The following is a 14,109-nucleotide window of genomic DNA, read 5'->3' as shown; positions in this document are numbered from 1 at the left end:
ATGAATAAAATCTTTAAAAAAAAAAAAACCTCAGTTATTCTGATTCTTTTTATACTACTGTGCTGCGTATCTCATGTTCTTTCTTTTTTTTAGGAAAGAGGAAGCTGAGTAACAAAAATTAGGCGACATCATTACTCCTACTGGTTGTATTTGCAAAACACCAGAGTAGTCTCTTAAAGTCGAGAAAGTCATGTTTTTTCTCACTTTTCCAGCACTACTCTGGCCCCCTGCTGGTACTGAGCTGCTGTGGCGCCTGCAGTATTCAGCCCCAGCATTAAGATCTACGATGCCAGTCCAAGGAATGACTGCTTTGTTTCCCTAATGCTAAGACAGTATCATCTACAGCTATAGCTATTTAGAAATAAATAGATGTACATATATAGCCTCCAAAGACCTTTCTGTGATAAGCTATTCTGAATATTTTTCAGATATCAAGCAGCTAGTTTCATGACTATTGTCTCTTTGATATTAGGCAGCCCTAGATTTGAATGGAAACCGATTGTGTGTAAGTATCTGTCTTTAAACTGGAGATAATAGTATACGGTTCCAGGACTGGTTGTGAGGATCAACTGAAGTAACATGCGTATGTGCCTGGCATTTAGTTAAGCGCTAAATGCTAGACATTTCTCTACTCATGTAATTTAAAAAAAAAAAAAAAAAACAACCTTGAGCACATATTAAAAGTACATCAGTCCACTTATGGTTGCCCTGTCACTACTCTGGAATGAGATAGATCCACTGGTGGTCTCACAAGCAGTGTATCATCAACCTTGTTTGTTAAGCACTTTGTAGATACAAAGTGCTATACTAGGTACTCCAGAGATACACATACCCACATGCCAATAAGCCATTAACTATGTGCTTAAGGACTTTTCAATTTGCCTTATCTACCAACCAGATCAAAATAATTCCACTAAAGGAATTCTGGATGCAGCATTTTAGAAAAGCATGGGATAGGGATAATACAGAAACCCTGGACTTTAGCTTGCTTTGTGCCCAAGTCAATTAACATCTCGGAGCTTTGTTCTATACATTTAGGTAGGAATACTCCATCTATCTCTCACAGGTTTATGGAAATTTTATATTACACAGACACATTAAGTAAATAACTAGACAAATTAGTAAACTACGAAAGTAGTAAAACGGAATGGATTTAAAAAATAAACTTTTTTTTCTATGACTTAACCCTCAAATCAAACTAGAAAAACTTCCAGAAGCCATTATTATTGGCTCCACCACAATAGTGCTAAAGGAACAAGGCAAAAAAAAAAAAAAAGTCTATCTCATATCAGGTTATCTTAACCGATAGAGTTGAAGTGGTGGCAAGAGAAATGGGACCATTACCCAACTGACCTCAGTTAAAAATTGCAACCATTTCAAATGATCTAGAACCATAAATTTGAAACTAATAGTAAATTGCCAAGGAGATGCTCTATAATATGCTTTATTTCACATTTGATTAATCCATAACTTTTATTTCAACAAATAATTTTTGGAAAGTTTCTATGTGACACAAAGTAGTTTTCATAATCACTTCAATTAATACTGTCAGTACTTTCAGGGTTGCTCTTAGCTTATATGATGCTTTGGTAAGAGTCAAAAAAAGGGAAAGCTGTAGTCAAGCAGATGCAGAGATTAACCAGCAAATAGAACCTTCATGTAAAGAACAAGTAACCTGTCTTCCAGGCAGATGCAGCCCTGCACCAGCCTGGCACATATTTTGGTAAGGGGAAGGGGGAATGTGAGCTGGATTTCAGGCCCTGCTCATTCCGCTGGCAGGGGTCTTTGGACTACAAAAACCATACAACTAAATGTAATAGCCCTAGATACTTTACAATGGCAAGGCTCTGTTACAACTTTCTATCATTTAAATTCAGGGGCACCTGGTTGGCTCAGTCAACAGAGCATGTGACTCTTGATCTTAGGGTTGTGAGTTCAAGTCCCATGCTGGGGACAGAGACTATTTAAAAATAAAATATTTGTTAAAAAATGCACAGGATTCATTCATCCAACCATCGAGGGCAATATGGTCTATGAGGATATAGGTCAGAAAAGGGAATTTATATTCTAATAGGGGATATAATACATGTACCAAAAATAACTATAGTGTAAGACAAAAAGTTATGAATCACAGAGGAAAAGACCAATGAAATACCAAAAATATTCAGTCGAACCAAACAACAGATATATTTTGAAGAATCAGAGAATGTTTCATAGAGAAAGTGGCAATAGAACTCAGTTGTGAATGATGGGTATGATTTGGTAATGTGGAAATAGGAACAGAGGATTAGGAAGTGCAAGATGTAAATAACAAACGCTTTAGTTCATCAGATAAAAATGCTATGTGAATGATAGTAGTAAAAAAAAAACAAAGGAAAAACAGGTTGGAGTCAAATTATGGAGAGCCTTTAATAGTAGACTAATAAATTTAACTGTTAATTTGTGGACAAAGGGGAGCCACGATGTGGCTCATAAACATGTTTATAAACATTTATGTTTCATAAACATGAATTTGGCAGTGTATAAGAAGAATCAAAAGGGTAGAGAAACAGTAAGTGATGAAATTAAAGGCAACTGCCAGTAGTCCAGGATGACAGCGCAGGTGACTTAGCAGGTGAACAAGAAGAATATGCGAGTATCAAAGACAATAGGTTTGGCAACTGAATAAATGTAAACGGTAATTAGGAAAAGAGTTAAGATGGCAACGAGTTTCCTTGTTTTCCATGTGAAAGAGTAGACTGATAATATCTTAAAAGAAATAAGAGGAAAAAGAATTATAAAATAACCAGTTGCTTGATATGTAGCAAGTCTGAAGTGCCAGCAAGACATCTGGATATAGATGCCTGTAGGCACTTGAACATACAGATCTAGAACTTGGGAGAGAAAACAGACCCAGAGCAATATATCTGGGGGTCACCCATTCTGCCAAGGAAGTACAGGAGGGTCCAAAGAGAGCAAAGGACAGAACTTTAGGGAGCAGCTAGAGGGAGAGAGAGAAAAAGTAGCCAAGTAAAGGGACTAAAGAAATGCTGGTGGTTAGAGAGGGAAAGAACCAGAAAAATATACTATCCCTATGACCAAAAGAAGAGAACATCAGAAATGTGGAGTGTCCAACAATACCAAATACTGCAGAGTAGTGATGAATATCCTGCCTAAATCTATCATCTAATTTCTAAGACCCTCTTTCAATTCTTAGAAAGCAGAAGTATTAGAGGGAAAAAAGTATCTACAGAAAACCACTCAAAACAAGGAAAGGGATCTCTTAAGAACTCATATTCCCCTAAAATACTAAAGATACAGGCCAATAGAGAGACCAAACCCAAGTTGGGACCACCCAGTATACCACAGTACAGTAAGCATAAAGCAAGGAGAGCACTCCAAGGCAGTCATCCTTGGGAAACTGGTAGTATTGGCTCTGATCAGGTAGCATGGCTCAACTACCATGCGTAGAAGACTAGATGAAATGTTGGAGTCTTAGTAGTGCCAAGACATAGAACAGTCAGAGACAGAATCAGGAATGTAAGAGGTTAAGTGTTAGAGGCACAAGCATATAATACTGTTTCCAGGTATCTGATAAGGAATGAAAGGAGAACTTGAAGGGCTAAAGAAAGGGGTTTTTGTTTGTCTTTTTTTTTTTTTTTAAAACTTTGAATTCTCAGTAGATTGAGTGGGACAGATAGGAGGGAGATGCAAGATGAGAAGAGGATAATTGATGGGGTGAGATTCTTGAACTCAAAATGGAAGGATCAAGAATTTAAGTCAAAAGTTTAACATCCTAGAAGAATGCTACATGTTTTTCTGAAATGAGAAGGAAAGATAAAGTTTGAATAAAGAAACTGTCCAAGTAAAGATGAATGATGTTAGGGGGCACAAATTTGCCTTAATTTTCTCAGAAAAGAAGGACTCAAGGTCATCTGAAGAGAATGAGGGTAGAGTAATAGAATGTGCCTTTGAGCAGAGTAAAAACTGATCTTATCCAAAAAAAAAAAAAATCATACAAATATAGTAAGAGTAAAAGCTAAAGGCTGTAATTCATGTATACCAAATTCCAAGTTTATTAGTTACAATCCATGTCTTTCCAAAAAATAGAACCACACTAAGTGAAATGCAGGTTATGATTTTCTTCCAACTTCTCAATTTAAGGAGTAACAAAGGATAAGGTAAGAAAGAATTAATGGAATCCTAAAATACAACATATAACCAGCATCATAACAAAAATGGGCTTAGTGCTATAACCACTGTTAGATGGTAATAATTCTCATATTTCTCTGCCCTTATTTGCTGGATCTGATTTCTGTTTTCTCCATAGTTGATACTTTTGTGAAAAGTTCTTGCTTGAATGAGTTAAGAACACAATATATCTTTTAATAAAAGAACAACCCCACCCTATTGAGCACTAATGCACATTCTCTCTTCTTCCAATTTTCCAAGTTTTTACAAACTCTCACTTTTCTACAAATTATCGAAATCAGAATTAATGAAAATGTTATGTGGAAAGTCACATTCTAAACCTGTTATAAATCTTTAAAAGTACAATTTGTGAGCTGGTACTCTGGAGCCAAGAAGAAAAACAGCATTTAAAAAGAACACAGAAAGAAAAAGGAAAGAAGTAGACTGAGTAAAGGGACAGAAAGCCTTGAGTTATAAATTACTTGGTTTAAAATGTCAAGGGAGCAGCCATCCAAAATAAACAAATAAATAAATAAAATCTAGCCATTTGCAATAACGTGGATGAACTAGAGGGTATTATGCTAAGTGAAATAAGTCAATCAGAGAAAGACAATTATCATATGATCTCACTCTCTCACTCATATGTGGAATTTAAGAAACAATACAGAGGATCACGGGGAAGGGGGGATAAAATAAAACAAGATGAAACCAGAGAGGGAGACAAACCACAAGAGACTCCTAATCATAGGAAACAAACAGGGTTGCTGCAGGGGACTGGGTGGAGTGATGGGGTAACTGGGTGATAGACATTAAGTGGGGCATGTGATGTAATAAGCACTGGGTATAAGACTGATGAATCACAGGCCTGTACCTCTGAAACCAGTAATACATTATATTAATGATACATTATGTTAATTAACTGAATTTAAATAAAAAAATGTAAAAATAAATAAAATGTCAAGGGAAACTAGTCTCAAAGTATCTCCTTCTACGTGCTTATGAAGCATGTTAATAATGAAAAGTACTTTTGGCCAAGATGTTTAATTTTCAGATTCAACCATGGCCATTTATGACAAACAAACATGTAGCATTTATAGTAAAACATATTCAGGTAATTTATCGAATGGAAAAATATCTATAAAATTAGTTCAGTAATTATAGGTCAATTCCATTACCATAACCCTTTAGACTTACAAGACATGATCTGGAGTAGGAAAAATAATTACAATCTATTAATTACTATTAATTACAATATATTAATAACTTCTAATCAAAGAAAAGTTTCTTTACTAAATGCAAACACAAAATTGCATCTTGTTTTACAAAACAAGCATTTATTGACTCCTTTAAAATCTATCTTTTTGCATTTTGATTTCAAAATAAATGCTAATTGTAGAAAAAAAAATTCTATTTTACATGCTTCTCTATTGCTTAAAAAAATCTCCTGCCTTCCTTTTCTCTAATTCCACCTCCTAAAGTTAACTACTGTTGACAGATTGTTCTGTTTTTTCATTTTTTTCCAGACATGATTTATTTGTTTAAATACAAACATGGTTTTAAAAACTGGTTTCATACCATATATTCTGCTTTATAAGTTATTTTTGTTTCTTAACAGTAGATCCTGGTTTCCTTACATGGCAGATTTAGCAGAAAGATCATTCTTTTAAATAAGTTGCATGGTGTTCCTTAATATTGGTGTGCCACAATTTATTTAACCATTTCTCTGTTTGTAGACAGGTTGATGATGCTTCATTTTTTTCTTTCCTATTTTATAATCTTTTCAAAATTTATTCAGGGATAATTTAAGCATAAGTTAGGATCTAAAAATCATGATGCTAGTTCTCCTTTGAAAGAAGCTATGAAATGATCATCTTTTTTTTTTTTTTTAAAGATTTTATTTATTTATTTGTCAGAGAGAGAGGGAGAGCGAGCGAGCACAGGCAGACAGAGAGGCAGGCAGAGGTAGAGGGAGAAGCAGGCTCCCTGCCGAGCAAGGAGCCCGATGTGGGACTCGATCCCAGGACGCTGGGATCATGACCTGAGCCGAAGGCAGCTGCTTAACCAACTGAGCCACCCAGGCGTCCCTGAAATGATCATCTAATAGTAATAAACTTTTTCTCATTTTAAAGAAAGATCTTGGCTTTTCATAGCTGATAAACATATACAAAAGTTGTCACTGTTTTCAATACAATGTCATATTAATAATTCAGAAGATTTAGACATGCAGCCAGTTTTCAAACTAACTCCACATTATAGCCTAATTCTCCACTATTACATTTAACAATTTTTATTGGTATTTTTACAAGCCTACTGTAGTACCAAGCTCTCTAAAGAATTCAAAAGAACTCTGTGATAAAGGACCTGACTTCAAGAAGCTTATGACTCTTGGGAAAAAAAAACACAACACAGTTATCTGTACGAAATAATTATACTTTTTTGAAAATAAAAAGACTGAACAAAATGTAAAAGGAAGAGTAAATAATCAAGGGACCAAGTATCACAACCTAGAATATAGATATTACCTAGTGAAGACAGAAAAGGTAAAGGGTTAATGGAAGAAATGGGAATTTAGATGCACTTTGAAAAAGTACTAGGATTTGGATAGTAAGAGAGATGGAGGGGGAAGATATTTCCAGCAAGGGGAAATGTTTTAGCAAAAACATGAAGACTGGAATGAAAGAAGAAAGAAGAAAGAAAAGGAAATGGGAAAGAGAGCCAGGAAAAAAGGAGGAAAAGTCATGGTTAAGAGGAAAACATACAGGAAACACTGTTCAGGAAATCCTCCAATAAACTATATCTCATTGGCCAGAAAAGGCTAAAATGGCTCCCCCTAAGTGCAAAAGAGCCTAGAAAAAAAATGAATATTTGGCATTTTTCAGCCTCAATTATGAGAAGAAGTCATGAAAGTGGGAGGTTTGGTATGACTTTTGCATAGATAATCAATAGTCTGCCACAAAAGTTAAGTAAAAAATATAGTAGAGATATATAAATTAGTGATCACAACTATGCTTTTTGAGTACATATTCCTAAATTTTAGAAATTAAATGGCTTCCTCAAAGATGTTTGCAAAGTTGTTTTTAAGTTCATACAAATTTGAACAAAATCCTTGAAATTAATATTCATCATTATCTATACAGCATTTTATAATATCAAAAAATGTTCATATATATGTTCTTTACAAAAGCCTTGACAAGAACAAGAAGGAAATATTATCTTAGTAGCATCACTTTACAGATAAGAAATAGAAAACAAATTTATTAGTACAGCAGATTTAGATTTAAAAAATTAAAACTGAAAGGTTAAAAAGCTTGCCTTGGATGCCAGCTTGTTGGTGGAAACACCAGAGTTCAAATCCTCTGGCATTTCTACTAATATCAGCTATTTGGTTTTATATAGCATTATAACTGAAATAACATTTGGCTTATTGTGATTTCAAAATTACTGTAATTTTGATCTTTTATATTTAAAAACATCTCCTTACTAGAGGAGATTATTTTGTGAAGATATGTGCACCACAAGATATTTTCTGAATAGATGAGTTTATGAATAGTTTTAATTCATTTTTGGTTAACTCCCACAATCAAGAATTATCAAGAATTTTGGCATACATATTGCTTCAAAAGTTATTTTAATAACAATTTCTCTGGCAACAAAAGGGAATTCTTTCCTTCCCACAAATCAAAGTTCTTTATTTAGACTTCTTTTATTTTCATTATTATTCATTAATTCTATGTTCATATATGCTCAACATTGCTTATTGTGCACTGTTATAAAATGATAACCTCACAATTCTTCATACTTTGGATATATTTTCTTTCTCTTTTGTTTTGACAGCAAGTACATGGAATTTATTCTGGGATATCACACATCTAGCAGGCTGAATGTTTTTCCTGGGTGACTGGCTGGACCGAATGGTGATATTGTCTAACAAATACTTCTTTTTTTTCATTTTCCATTTATAATAGTTATCACTTAATAATTCTCTTAGTTATAGCTGCCCCTTAGAAAGTTGCTTGATCTTAGTCTGCACTGGCTCCATGCCCAATTAACTATCATTGTCTCTCATCACCCTCTTAGTACACTGCAAATCATTTGGCATTTCTAGCCACAAACGTTAGAAGAAATCTAATGATCTGGACTCTTCTGGGATTCTAGATCAGAAGCTTGTGAGAGTTCTTTGTAGTTGGGGAATGAATGAAAGTCAGTCAGGTTCTGCAGTAACGGAAAGGAAAAATAACTGATATGCTAATCATTTTCCTCATTTTTCTGATATACTTTTCTTTCTTCATAGCACTTGGGTCTGTTCTTGTGAACACATCTCCTCTGTCTTCTCCTGTGTCGAGTTAGGAAGAGTATACAGGTATTCCTGACCGGTGCTGCCATATTTGACTTTGTTGATGCCACACCTGAGTTTCAAAGGTTCCATTTCACACTGAGAAGTGGGTAAAGGTTTGGGAGTGCTGCTGTGCCACCACCAGTGTCTGCTGGGTGGTGGGGGGCAGGAAGAGAAAAGCCCTAGGGCTATAAGACCTGGCCCAGCCCCAAGGGCCAAGACTTGCTCAGAGTGTGTGGCCCAACACCTATTTTCTCTTATTTCTTAAAATTTATTTTCTTTCAAAAAAATTTATTTTGTTTCTTAGCTACTTAGTAAATTAGATGCAAATGGTGTTTCTATAAAATAGCAAGATCCTTGATTCAATTAAGGGGAAAAAAGAGCCTTGAATATTTCATGGAAAAAATCATTTTTCACAAATTTTTCCTCTCCGAGTATTACTCTTTCTATTGATAAATTACAGGAATGAAGAGAATATCTTAAAATGTTCCTTGTAACTTTTTGGATATAAGCAGGTGGTAATATTAAAAAAGCCATAAATTATTAAATGCCAAATAAATATATAGAGTTAAAAAATAAACCAAAATAACAATAAACAGTATTTACTGATAGTTACATAATGAAATACACATGGTGTCATGAATATTACCAGTTTATACAACCAATAGAAGATTTTGCAAATTGTCTTAAATTGCAAAATACATGCTCTATGTTGATATTTGGATATGTCAGCATCCTCAAGGTAATGTGCAAAATTTAAAGCTCAATTCTCTTTCTTCTTTCCTCATACTTCCTCTGTCACCCCTACCCTCCAACTCGCTAAAATACAAAGGGCATTCAGTTACCTGAAGGGCTATGTATCCCTATCCCGTAAGTCCAAGACTGAGGCTGCCTGGGCCACCATTCTCCAAGTCTTTTTCTTTTTTAAGTCCCTTGAGATCAGGCTCTCTGCTCAGCGGGGAGCCTGCTTCTCCCTTTCTCTCTGCCTGCCCCTCCGTCTACTTGTGATCTCTGTCTGTCAAATAAATAAATAAAGTCTTTAAAAATAAAAAAATAAAATAAAAGAGACTCACAGATTCCTGACTCGCGCAGGTGGATGGATGGTGGTGCTATTGACAATGAGGAGGAAATAAAAGAAAACAGGTTTAGAGAAGAATAGCAGGAGTTTGATTAAGTCCCTTGAGATGCACTTGATAATAAATCCAGTTCTTGAGTTCTTACCCAACATCCCAAAGTAACGAACATTTTTCAAGTGCTTTCTATGTCCCAGGTACCATGCCAGGTAGTTTCAACTACATTATCAATTCTCCTGAATGTTGTACGACACAATTCTACCCAGAAAACAGTCCTGTTAAAATAAATCTCCCCATTACTTCATTCTGCCTCTCATTATGAAGTCTGCACACCGTCCCATAAAGCTACTATGATAGGTGATTTAGATTGCTTCCTTTTGTCTATCATTAATAATGCCACACATTAATAATGCCACACAAGACATGCAAGTCACTAAGCAAGTCTTTGTGTCCATTTCTGATAATTTTCTTAGTATAGATTATATGGTGATTTGGCCTTAAAGATCACTCTTCTGGCCAACTATTCATTCTCTTCCTCCCATGTCTTTAAGGTGAGGCATTACTGATCATGTGCCACACTCCATCACCTACTTATTTCTGGACATCAGTTCCTAGTTCAGTTTTCAATATTTCTCTTGATCTAAACTGCAGTGTCTTGCTATCATTCCTTTGGCCAACAATCCATAGCTTCTTGCTTCACTTTCTCCCACCTTAAGCCTCTGACAGTCAGAATACCTAGAAAGGCAGCATGGTATAAATTAAAGATGGGAGTAATTACTGTTAAATTAAGTCATAAATTTAGTGCAATTCCAGTATCACAAGAATGTGATCTGTAGCTCCAGTTCTAAATTACTTAGCAGAGGGTAAAATGATATGAGGGAAAAAAATGAAAAAATATAATTATGGATATACTTACAACTAAACCCATAACACTTTCTGATTTTCTATTTCAAAAGCATAATTCAGAAGTCCAAAATATACTTTAATTGCAAAATAGAGTGCTGGTATGTTAAGGCAAGAATAAAGGTCATTTAGGGCCATCACTTAATTCTTTTATTAAATATTCAGTGTTCTCAAAGAGACATGTTTCTCCATTAAAAATTTCTATTTTGGGGGCACCTGGGTGGCTCAGTTGGTTAAGTGTCTGCCTTCGGCTCAGGTTATGATCCGGGGTCCTGAGATCAAGTCCCGAGTTGGGCTCCCTGCTCAGCGGGGCGCCTGTTTCTCCCCCTTCCCCACTTGTACCCTCTCTCTGTCTCACTCTCTCTCTCTCAAATAGATAACATCTTTTTTTTAAAAGTTCTATTTTTTCTTTGAATATCCTAAGCCCCTCTTAGCTATAGTTTTAAAAACTTTTTATATCTGACAAGGGGTTAAATCCAAAATATATATAGAATTCATTCAACTCAATAGCAAAAAAACAAACAATCCAATTCAAAAATGAACAGGGACCCCTGAGTGGTTCAGTTAGTTAAGCATCCGACTCTTGATCTCAGCTCAGGTCTTGATCCTGGAGCTGTGAGTTCAAGCCCATTTTGGGCTCCATTTTGGGTGTAGAGCCTATTTTTTTAAAAATGGACAGAGGATCTGAATAGATATTTTTCAAAAGAAGACATACAGGGGAACCTGGTTGGCTCAGCTGGTTAAGCATCCAACTCTTGATTTCGGCTTGGGTCATGATTTTGGGATTGAGCCCTGTTTCAGACTCTGCACTCAGCATGGAATCTGCTTATCTCTCCCCCTCTGCTCTTTCCCCTGCTCACTCACTCTTTCTCTCTCAATAATTAAATCTTAAAAATAAAGAAAAGACATACAGATAGCCAACAGACACATCTGAAGATACTCCACATCATTAATCATCAGGAAAATGCAAATCAAAACCACAAAAAGATTATCACCTCACATCTTTCAGAATGGCTATCATCAAAAACACAAGAAATAACTGTTGGCAAGAATGTAGAGAAATGGAAACCTTTATGCACGGTCAATAGGAATATAAATTAGTGCAGTCACTATGCAAAACAGTACAGACATTTCTTTAAAAGAGTTTAAATAGAACTACCATATGATACAGCAGTTCCACTTCTGGGTATTTATAAAAGGGAATGAAAACACGAATTTGAAAAAAAAATGCAACCCCATGTTTATTGTGGCATTATTTACATAGCCAAGATAGAGAAACAACCTAAGTGCCCATCGATGGAAGAATGAATAAGGAAGATGTGATCTATATCTATATCTACTTACCTATCTATATATCATAATGGGATACTATTCATAAAAAAACATGGGTGGAACTTGAGGGCATTAAGCTAAGTGACATAAGTCAGGCAAAGAAAGACAAATACCATACAATCTCACTTATACATGGAATTAAAAAAACAAAACAAAACCAAGCTCACAGATAAGAGAACAGATTGGTGGTTGCCAGAGTCAGAGGATGGGGGGAGCACAAAATGGGTGAGGAGACTCAAAATTACAAGCGTCTAGTTATAAAATAATTCATGAAGATACAATATACAGCCTGGCAACTATAGTTAACTCTGTATTGCATATTTGGAAGTTGTTAAAAATCTTAGAAAATTTTTACATCTTACATAAATCTTATAAGGCATCACAACAAGGAAAAATTTTTCTAACTATCTGTGGTGATGGATGTTAACTAGACTTACTATGGTGATGATTTTGTAAAATATAGAAACATCAAATCATTATACACCTTATGTTATATGTCAGTTTAAAAAAAGAAAAAAAAAAGCTTTTTTTAAAGAATTCAAACCCCTAAAGATAACTTGTCAAACTTCCCTTTGAAACTTTCTGTATCAAGACTAACAGAATAACTTATGTGGTTAAACTGTCTATACACATAAGTTTCATTCTGTCTCACAGCCCTTTAAACTATAGCTCACATACACATTCAATTCTCTGGATCCAAGTTATTTATTTGAAAATGATAGATTCATGGCTGAGTCAACCCCAACCTCCCATGAGAAGAACTAAGTTATGATCAGCATTACATTAATGTGGTTTCTGTGATATGAAAACATGAAAAACATATACAACACAGAATTTAGTTCTAATAACTGAGATAAAAAAATATTCAAAAACCCTGAAGAGAGGACGTCTAGCTCTCTAACTAGACAAGCACTTAACCAAATTAAGGTAAATGATCTCATGTGGCTTGAAGATAAGTGAAATTAATAAGCTCTTTGATTTAAATACAATTTGCTTAGCAAATTAACAAAATAAAGCACCTATTCCAATCAAATCAATGACATTTCTATATACTAGTGATAGAAACCTAGAACGGGCAAAGTAAAATGTGATTTTATTTTAAAACTCTTAAATATCTGAGAATTAATTTAACTCAGGACTTCAATTAAGTCTAAGAAAATGATATAACCCACAGTTTTAAGTCAGTAAGTATTCATTCACTTAATTCTTTTAAGTTGTATTTTTTTCCCACTGAAAATTCATTTTTAACAACTTAGGGACAGGGACGCCTGGGTGGCCCAGTTGATTAAGCATCTGCCTTCGGCTCAGGTCTTGATGTCAGGGTCCTGGGATGGAGCCTGGTTCTCCCTCTCCCTCTGCTCTTGTATCTGCTTGTGCTCACTCTCGTTCTCTCTCTCAAGTAAATAAATAATATTTAAAAAAAAAAAAAAAGAAAAGATAGGATTTTTCATGGTACCAAGAGAAAGGGGGAGAAGAGAGTAAGGTAACTCAAATAATGTGAAATACTGTAAGTAATCTGAATACTATAAATTTAACTATAACATCAACCACAGAAAACCAATAGATATGTATAACATTACCTAAAGAGATAAAATGGCTTCTAGGGCTGCATTACTTGCTTATAGCCTAACTGAAACTGTTAATGATGAATGCAGGACTCTTGGGTGGCTCAGTCGGTTAGGCGGCTGCCTTCGGCTCAGGTCATGATCCCAGGGTTCTAGGATCGAGCCCTCCATCGGGCTCTCTGCTCAGCGGAGAACCTGTTTCTCCCTCTCCCTATGCCTGCCTCTCTGCCTACTTGTGTTCTGTCTGTCAAATAAGTAAATACAATCTTTAAAAATATATATATATAAAAGATGAATGCATCATTTAGAGGAGACACTGGTTAGCCACTCAAATATATGCTGAGAGGAAAAGGTTAAATTTGGCAAGGCTGATTCACTCTAGGAGAGTTGTCTCGTACCTGGTATTTCTGCTATATAGTAAGGTTAGTATAGAGATGGCTGCCTGAGGCGATCTTTGCCTGATGTCATTAAATAGTTTAATCCTAATTAATAAATCCTGTTGTTCAATATTTAGATGATCACATCTATTCCCTCCATTTTCATAGAATCCCCCGGTGCATCCACATTTGATATTTGTTCTGCCACTATAAGTTATATTTTTGAGAATTTTTAACAAGTGGGATCAAATACTGTATATTCTTTTTTGTCTGACTTCTTTTATGTATTATAATTGTTCTGAGATTCCTCCTCTTTGTCAAGAGGTCAAGAGTACAGCTGAGTAGTATTGCACTAG

At 35.1% G+C, this 14,109-nt stretch overlaps 1 protein-coding gene across 7 annotated transcripts in view; it reads right to left on the bottom strand.

Moving 5' to 3' along the window:
- CAB39L (calcium binding protein 39 like) overlaps positions 1-14,109 on the bottom strand; it is a 121,468-nt gene that overhangs the window by 84,664 nt on the left and 22,695 nt on the right. For 4 of the 7 annotated variants that reach the window (XM_044249701.1, XM_044249703.1, XM_044249705.1 and 1 more), the window contains one exon: positions 9,577-9,612. The exons of the other annotated variants lie outside the window; for them this stretch is intronic. The gene's annotated coding sequence lies outside the window, so the exon portion shown is untranslated. The remainder of the gene's footprint in view (positions 1-9,576; positions 9,613-14,109) is intronic. 7 annotated transcript variants of the gene reach the window in all.

The sequence above is a fragment of the Neovison vison genome, chromosome 5, assembly GCF_020171115.1.
Source record: "Neovison vison isolate M4711 chromosome 5, ASM_NN_V1, whole genome shotgun sequence".
Classification (NCBI taxonomy): Eukaryota; Metazoa; Chordata; class Mammalia; order Carnivora; family Mustelidae; genus Neogale; species Neogale vison.
Note: the sequence above shows the minus strand (reverse complement) of the source record. Positions and strands in the feature narration are given on the sequence as shown.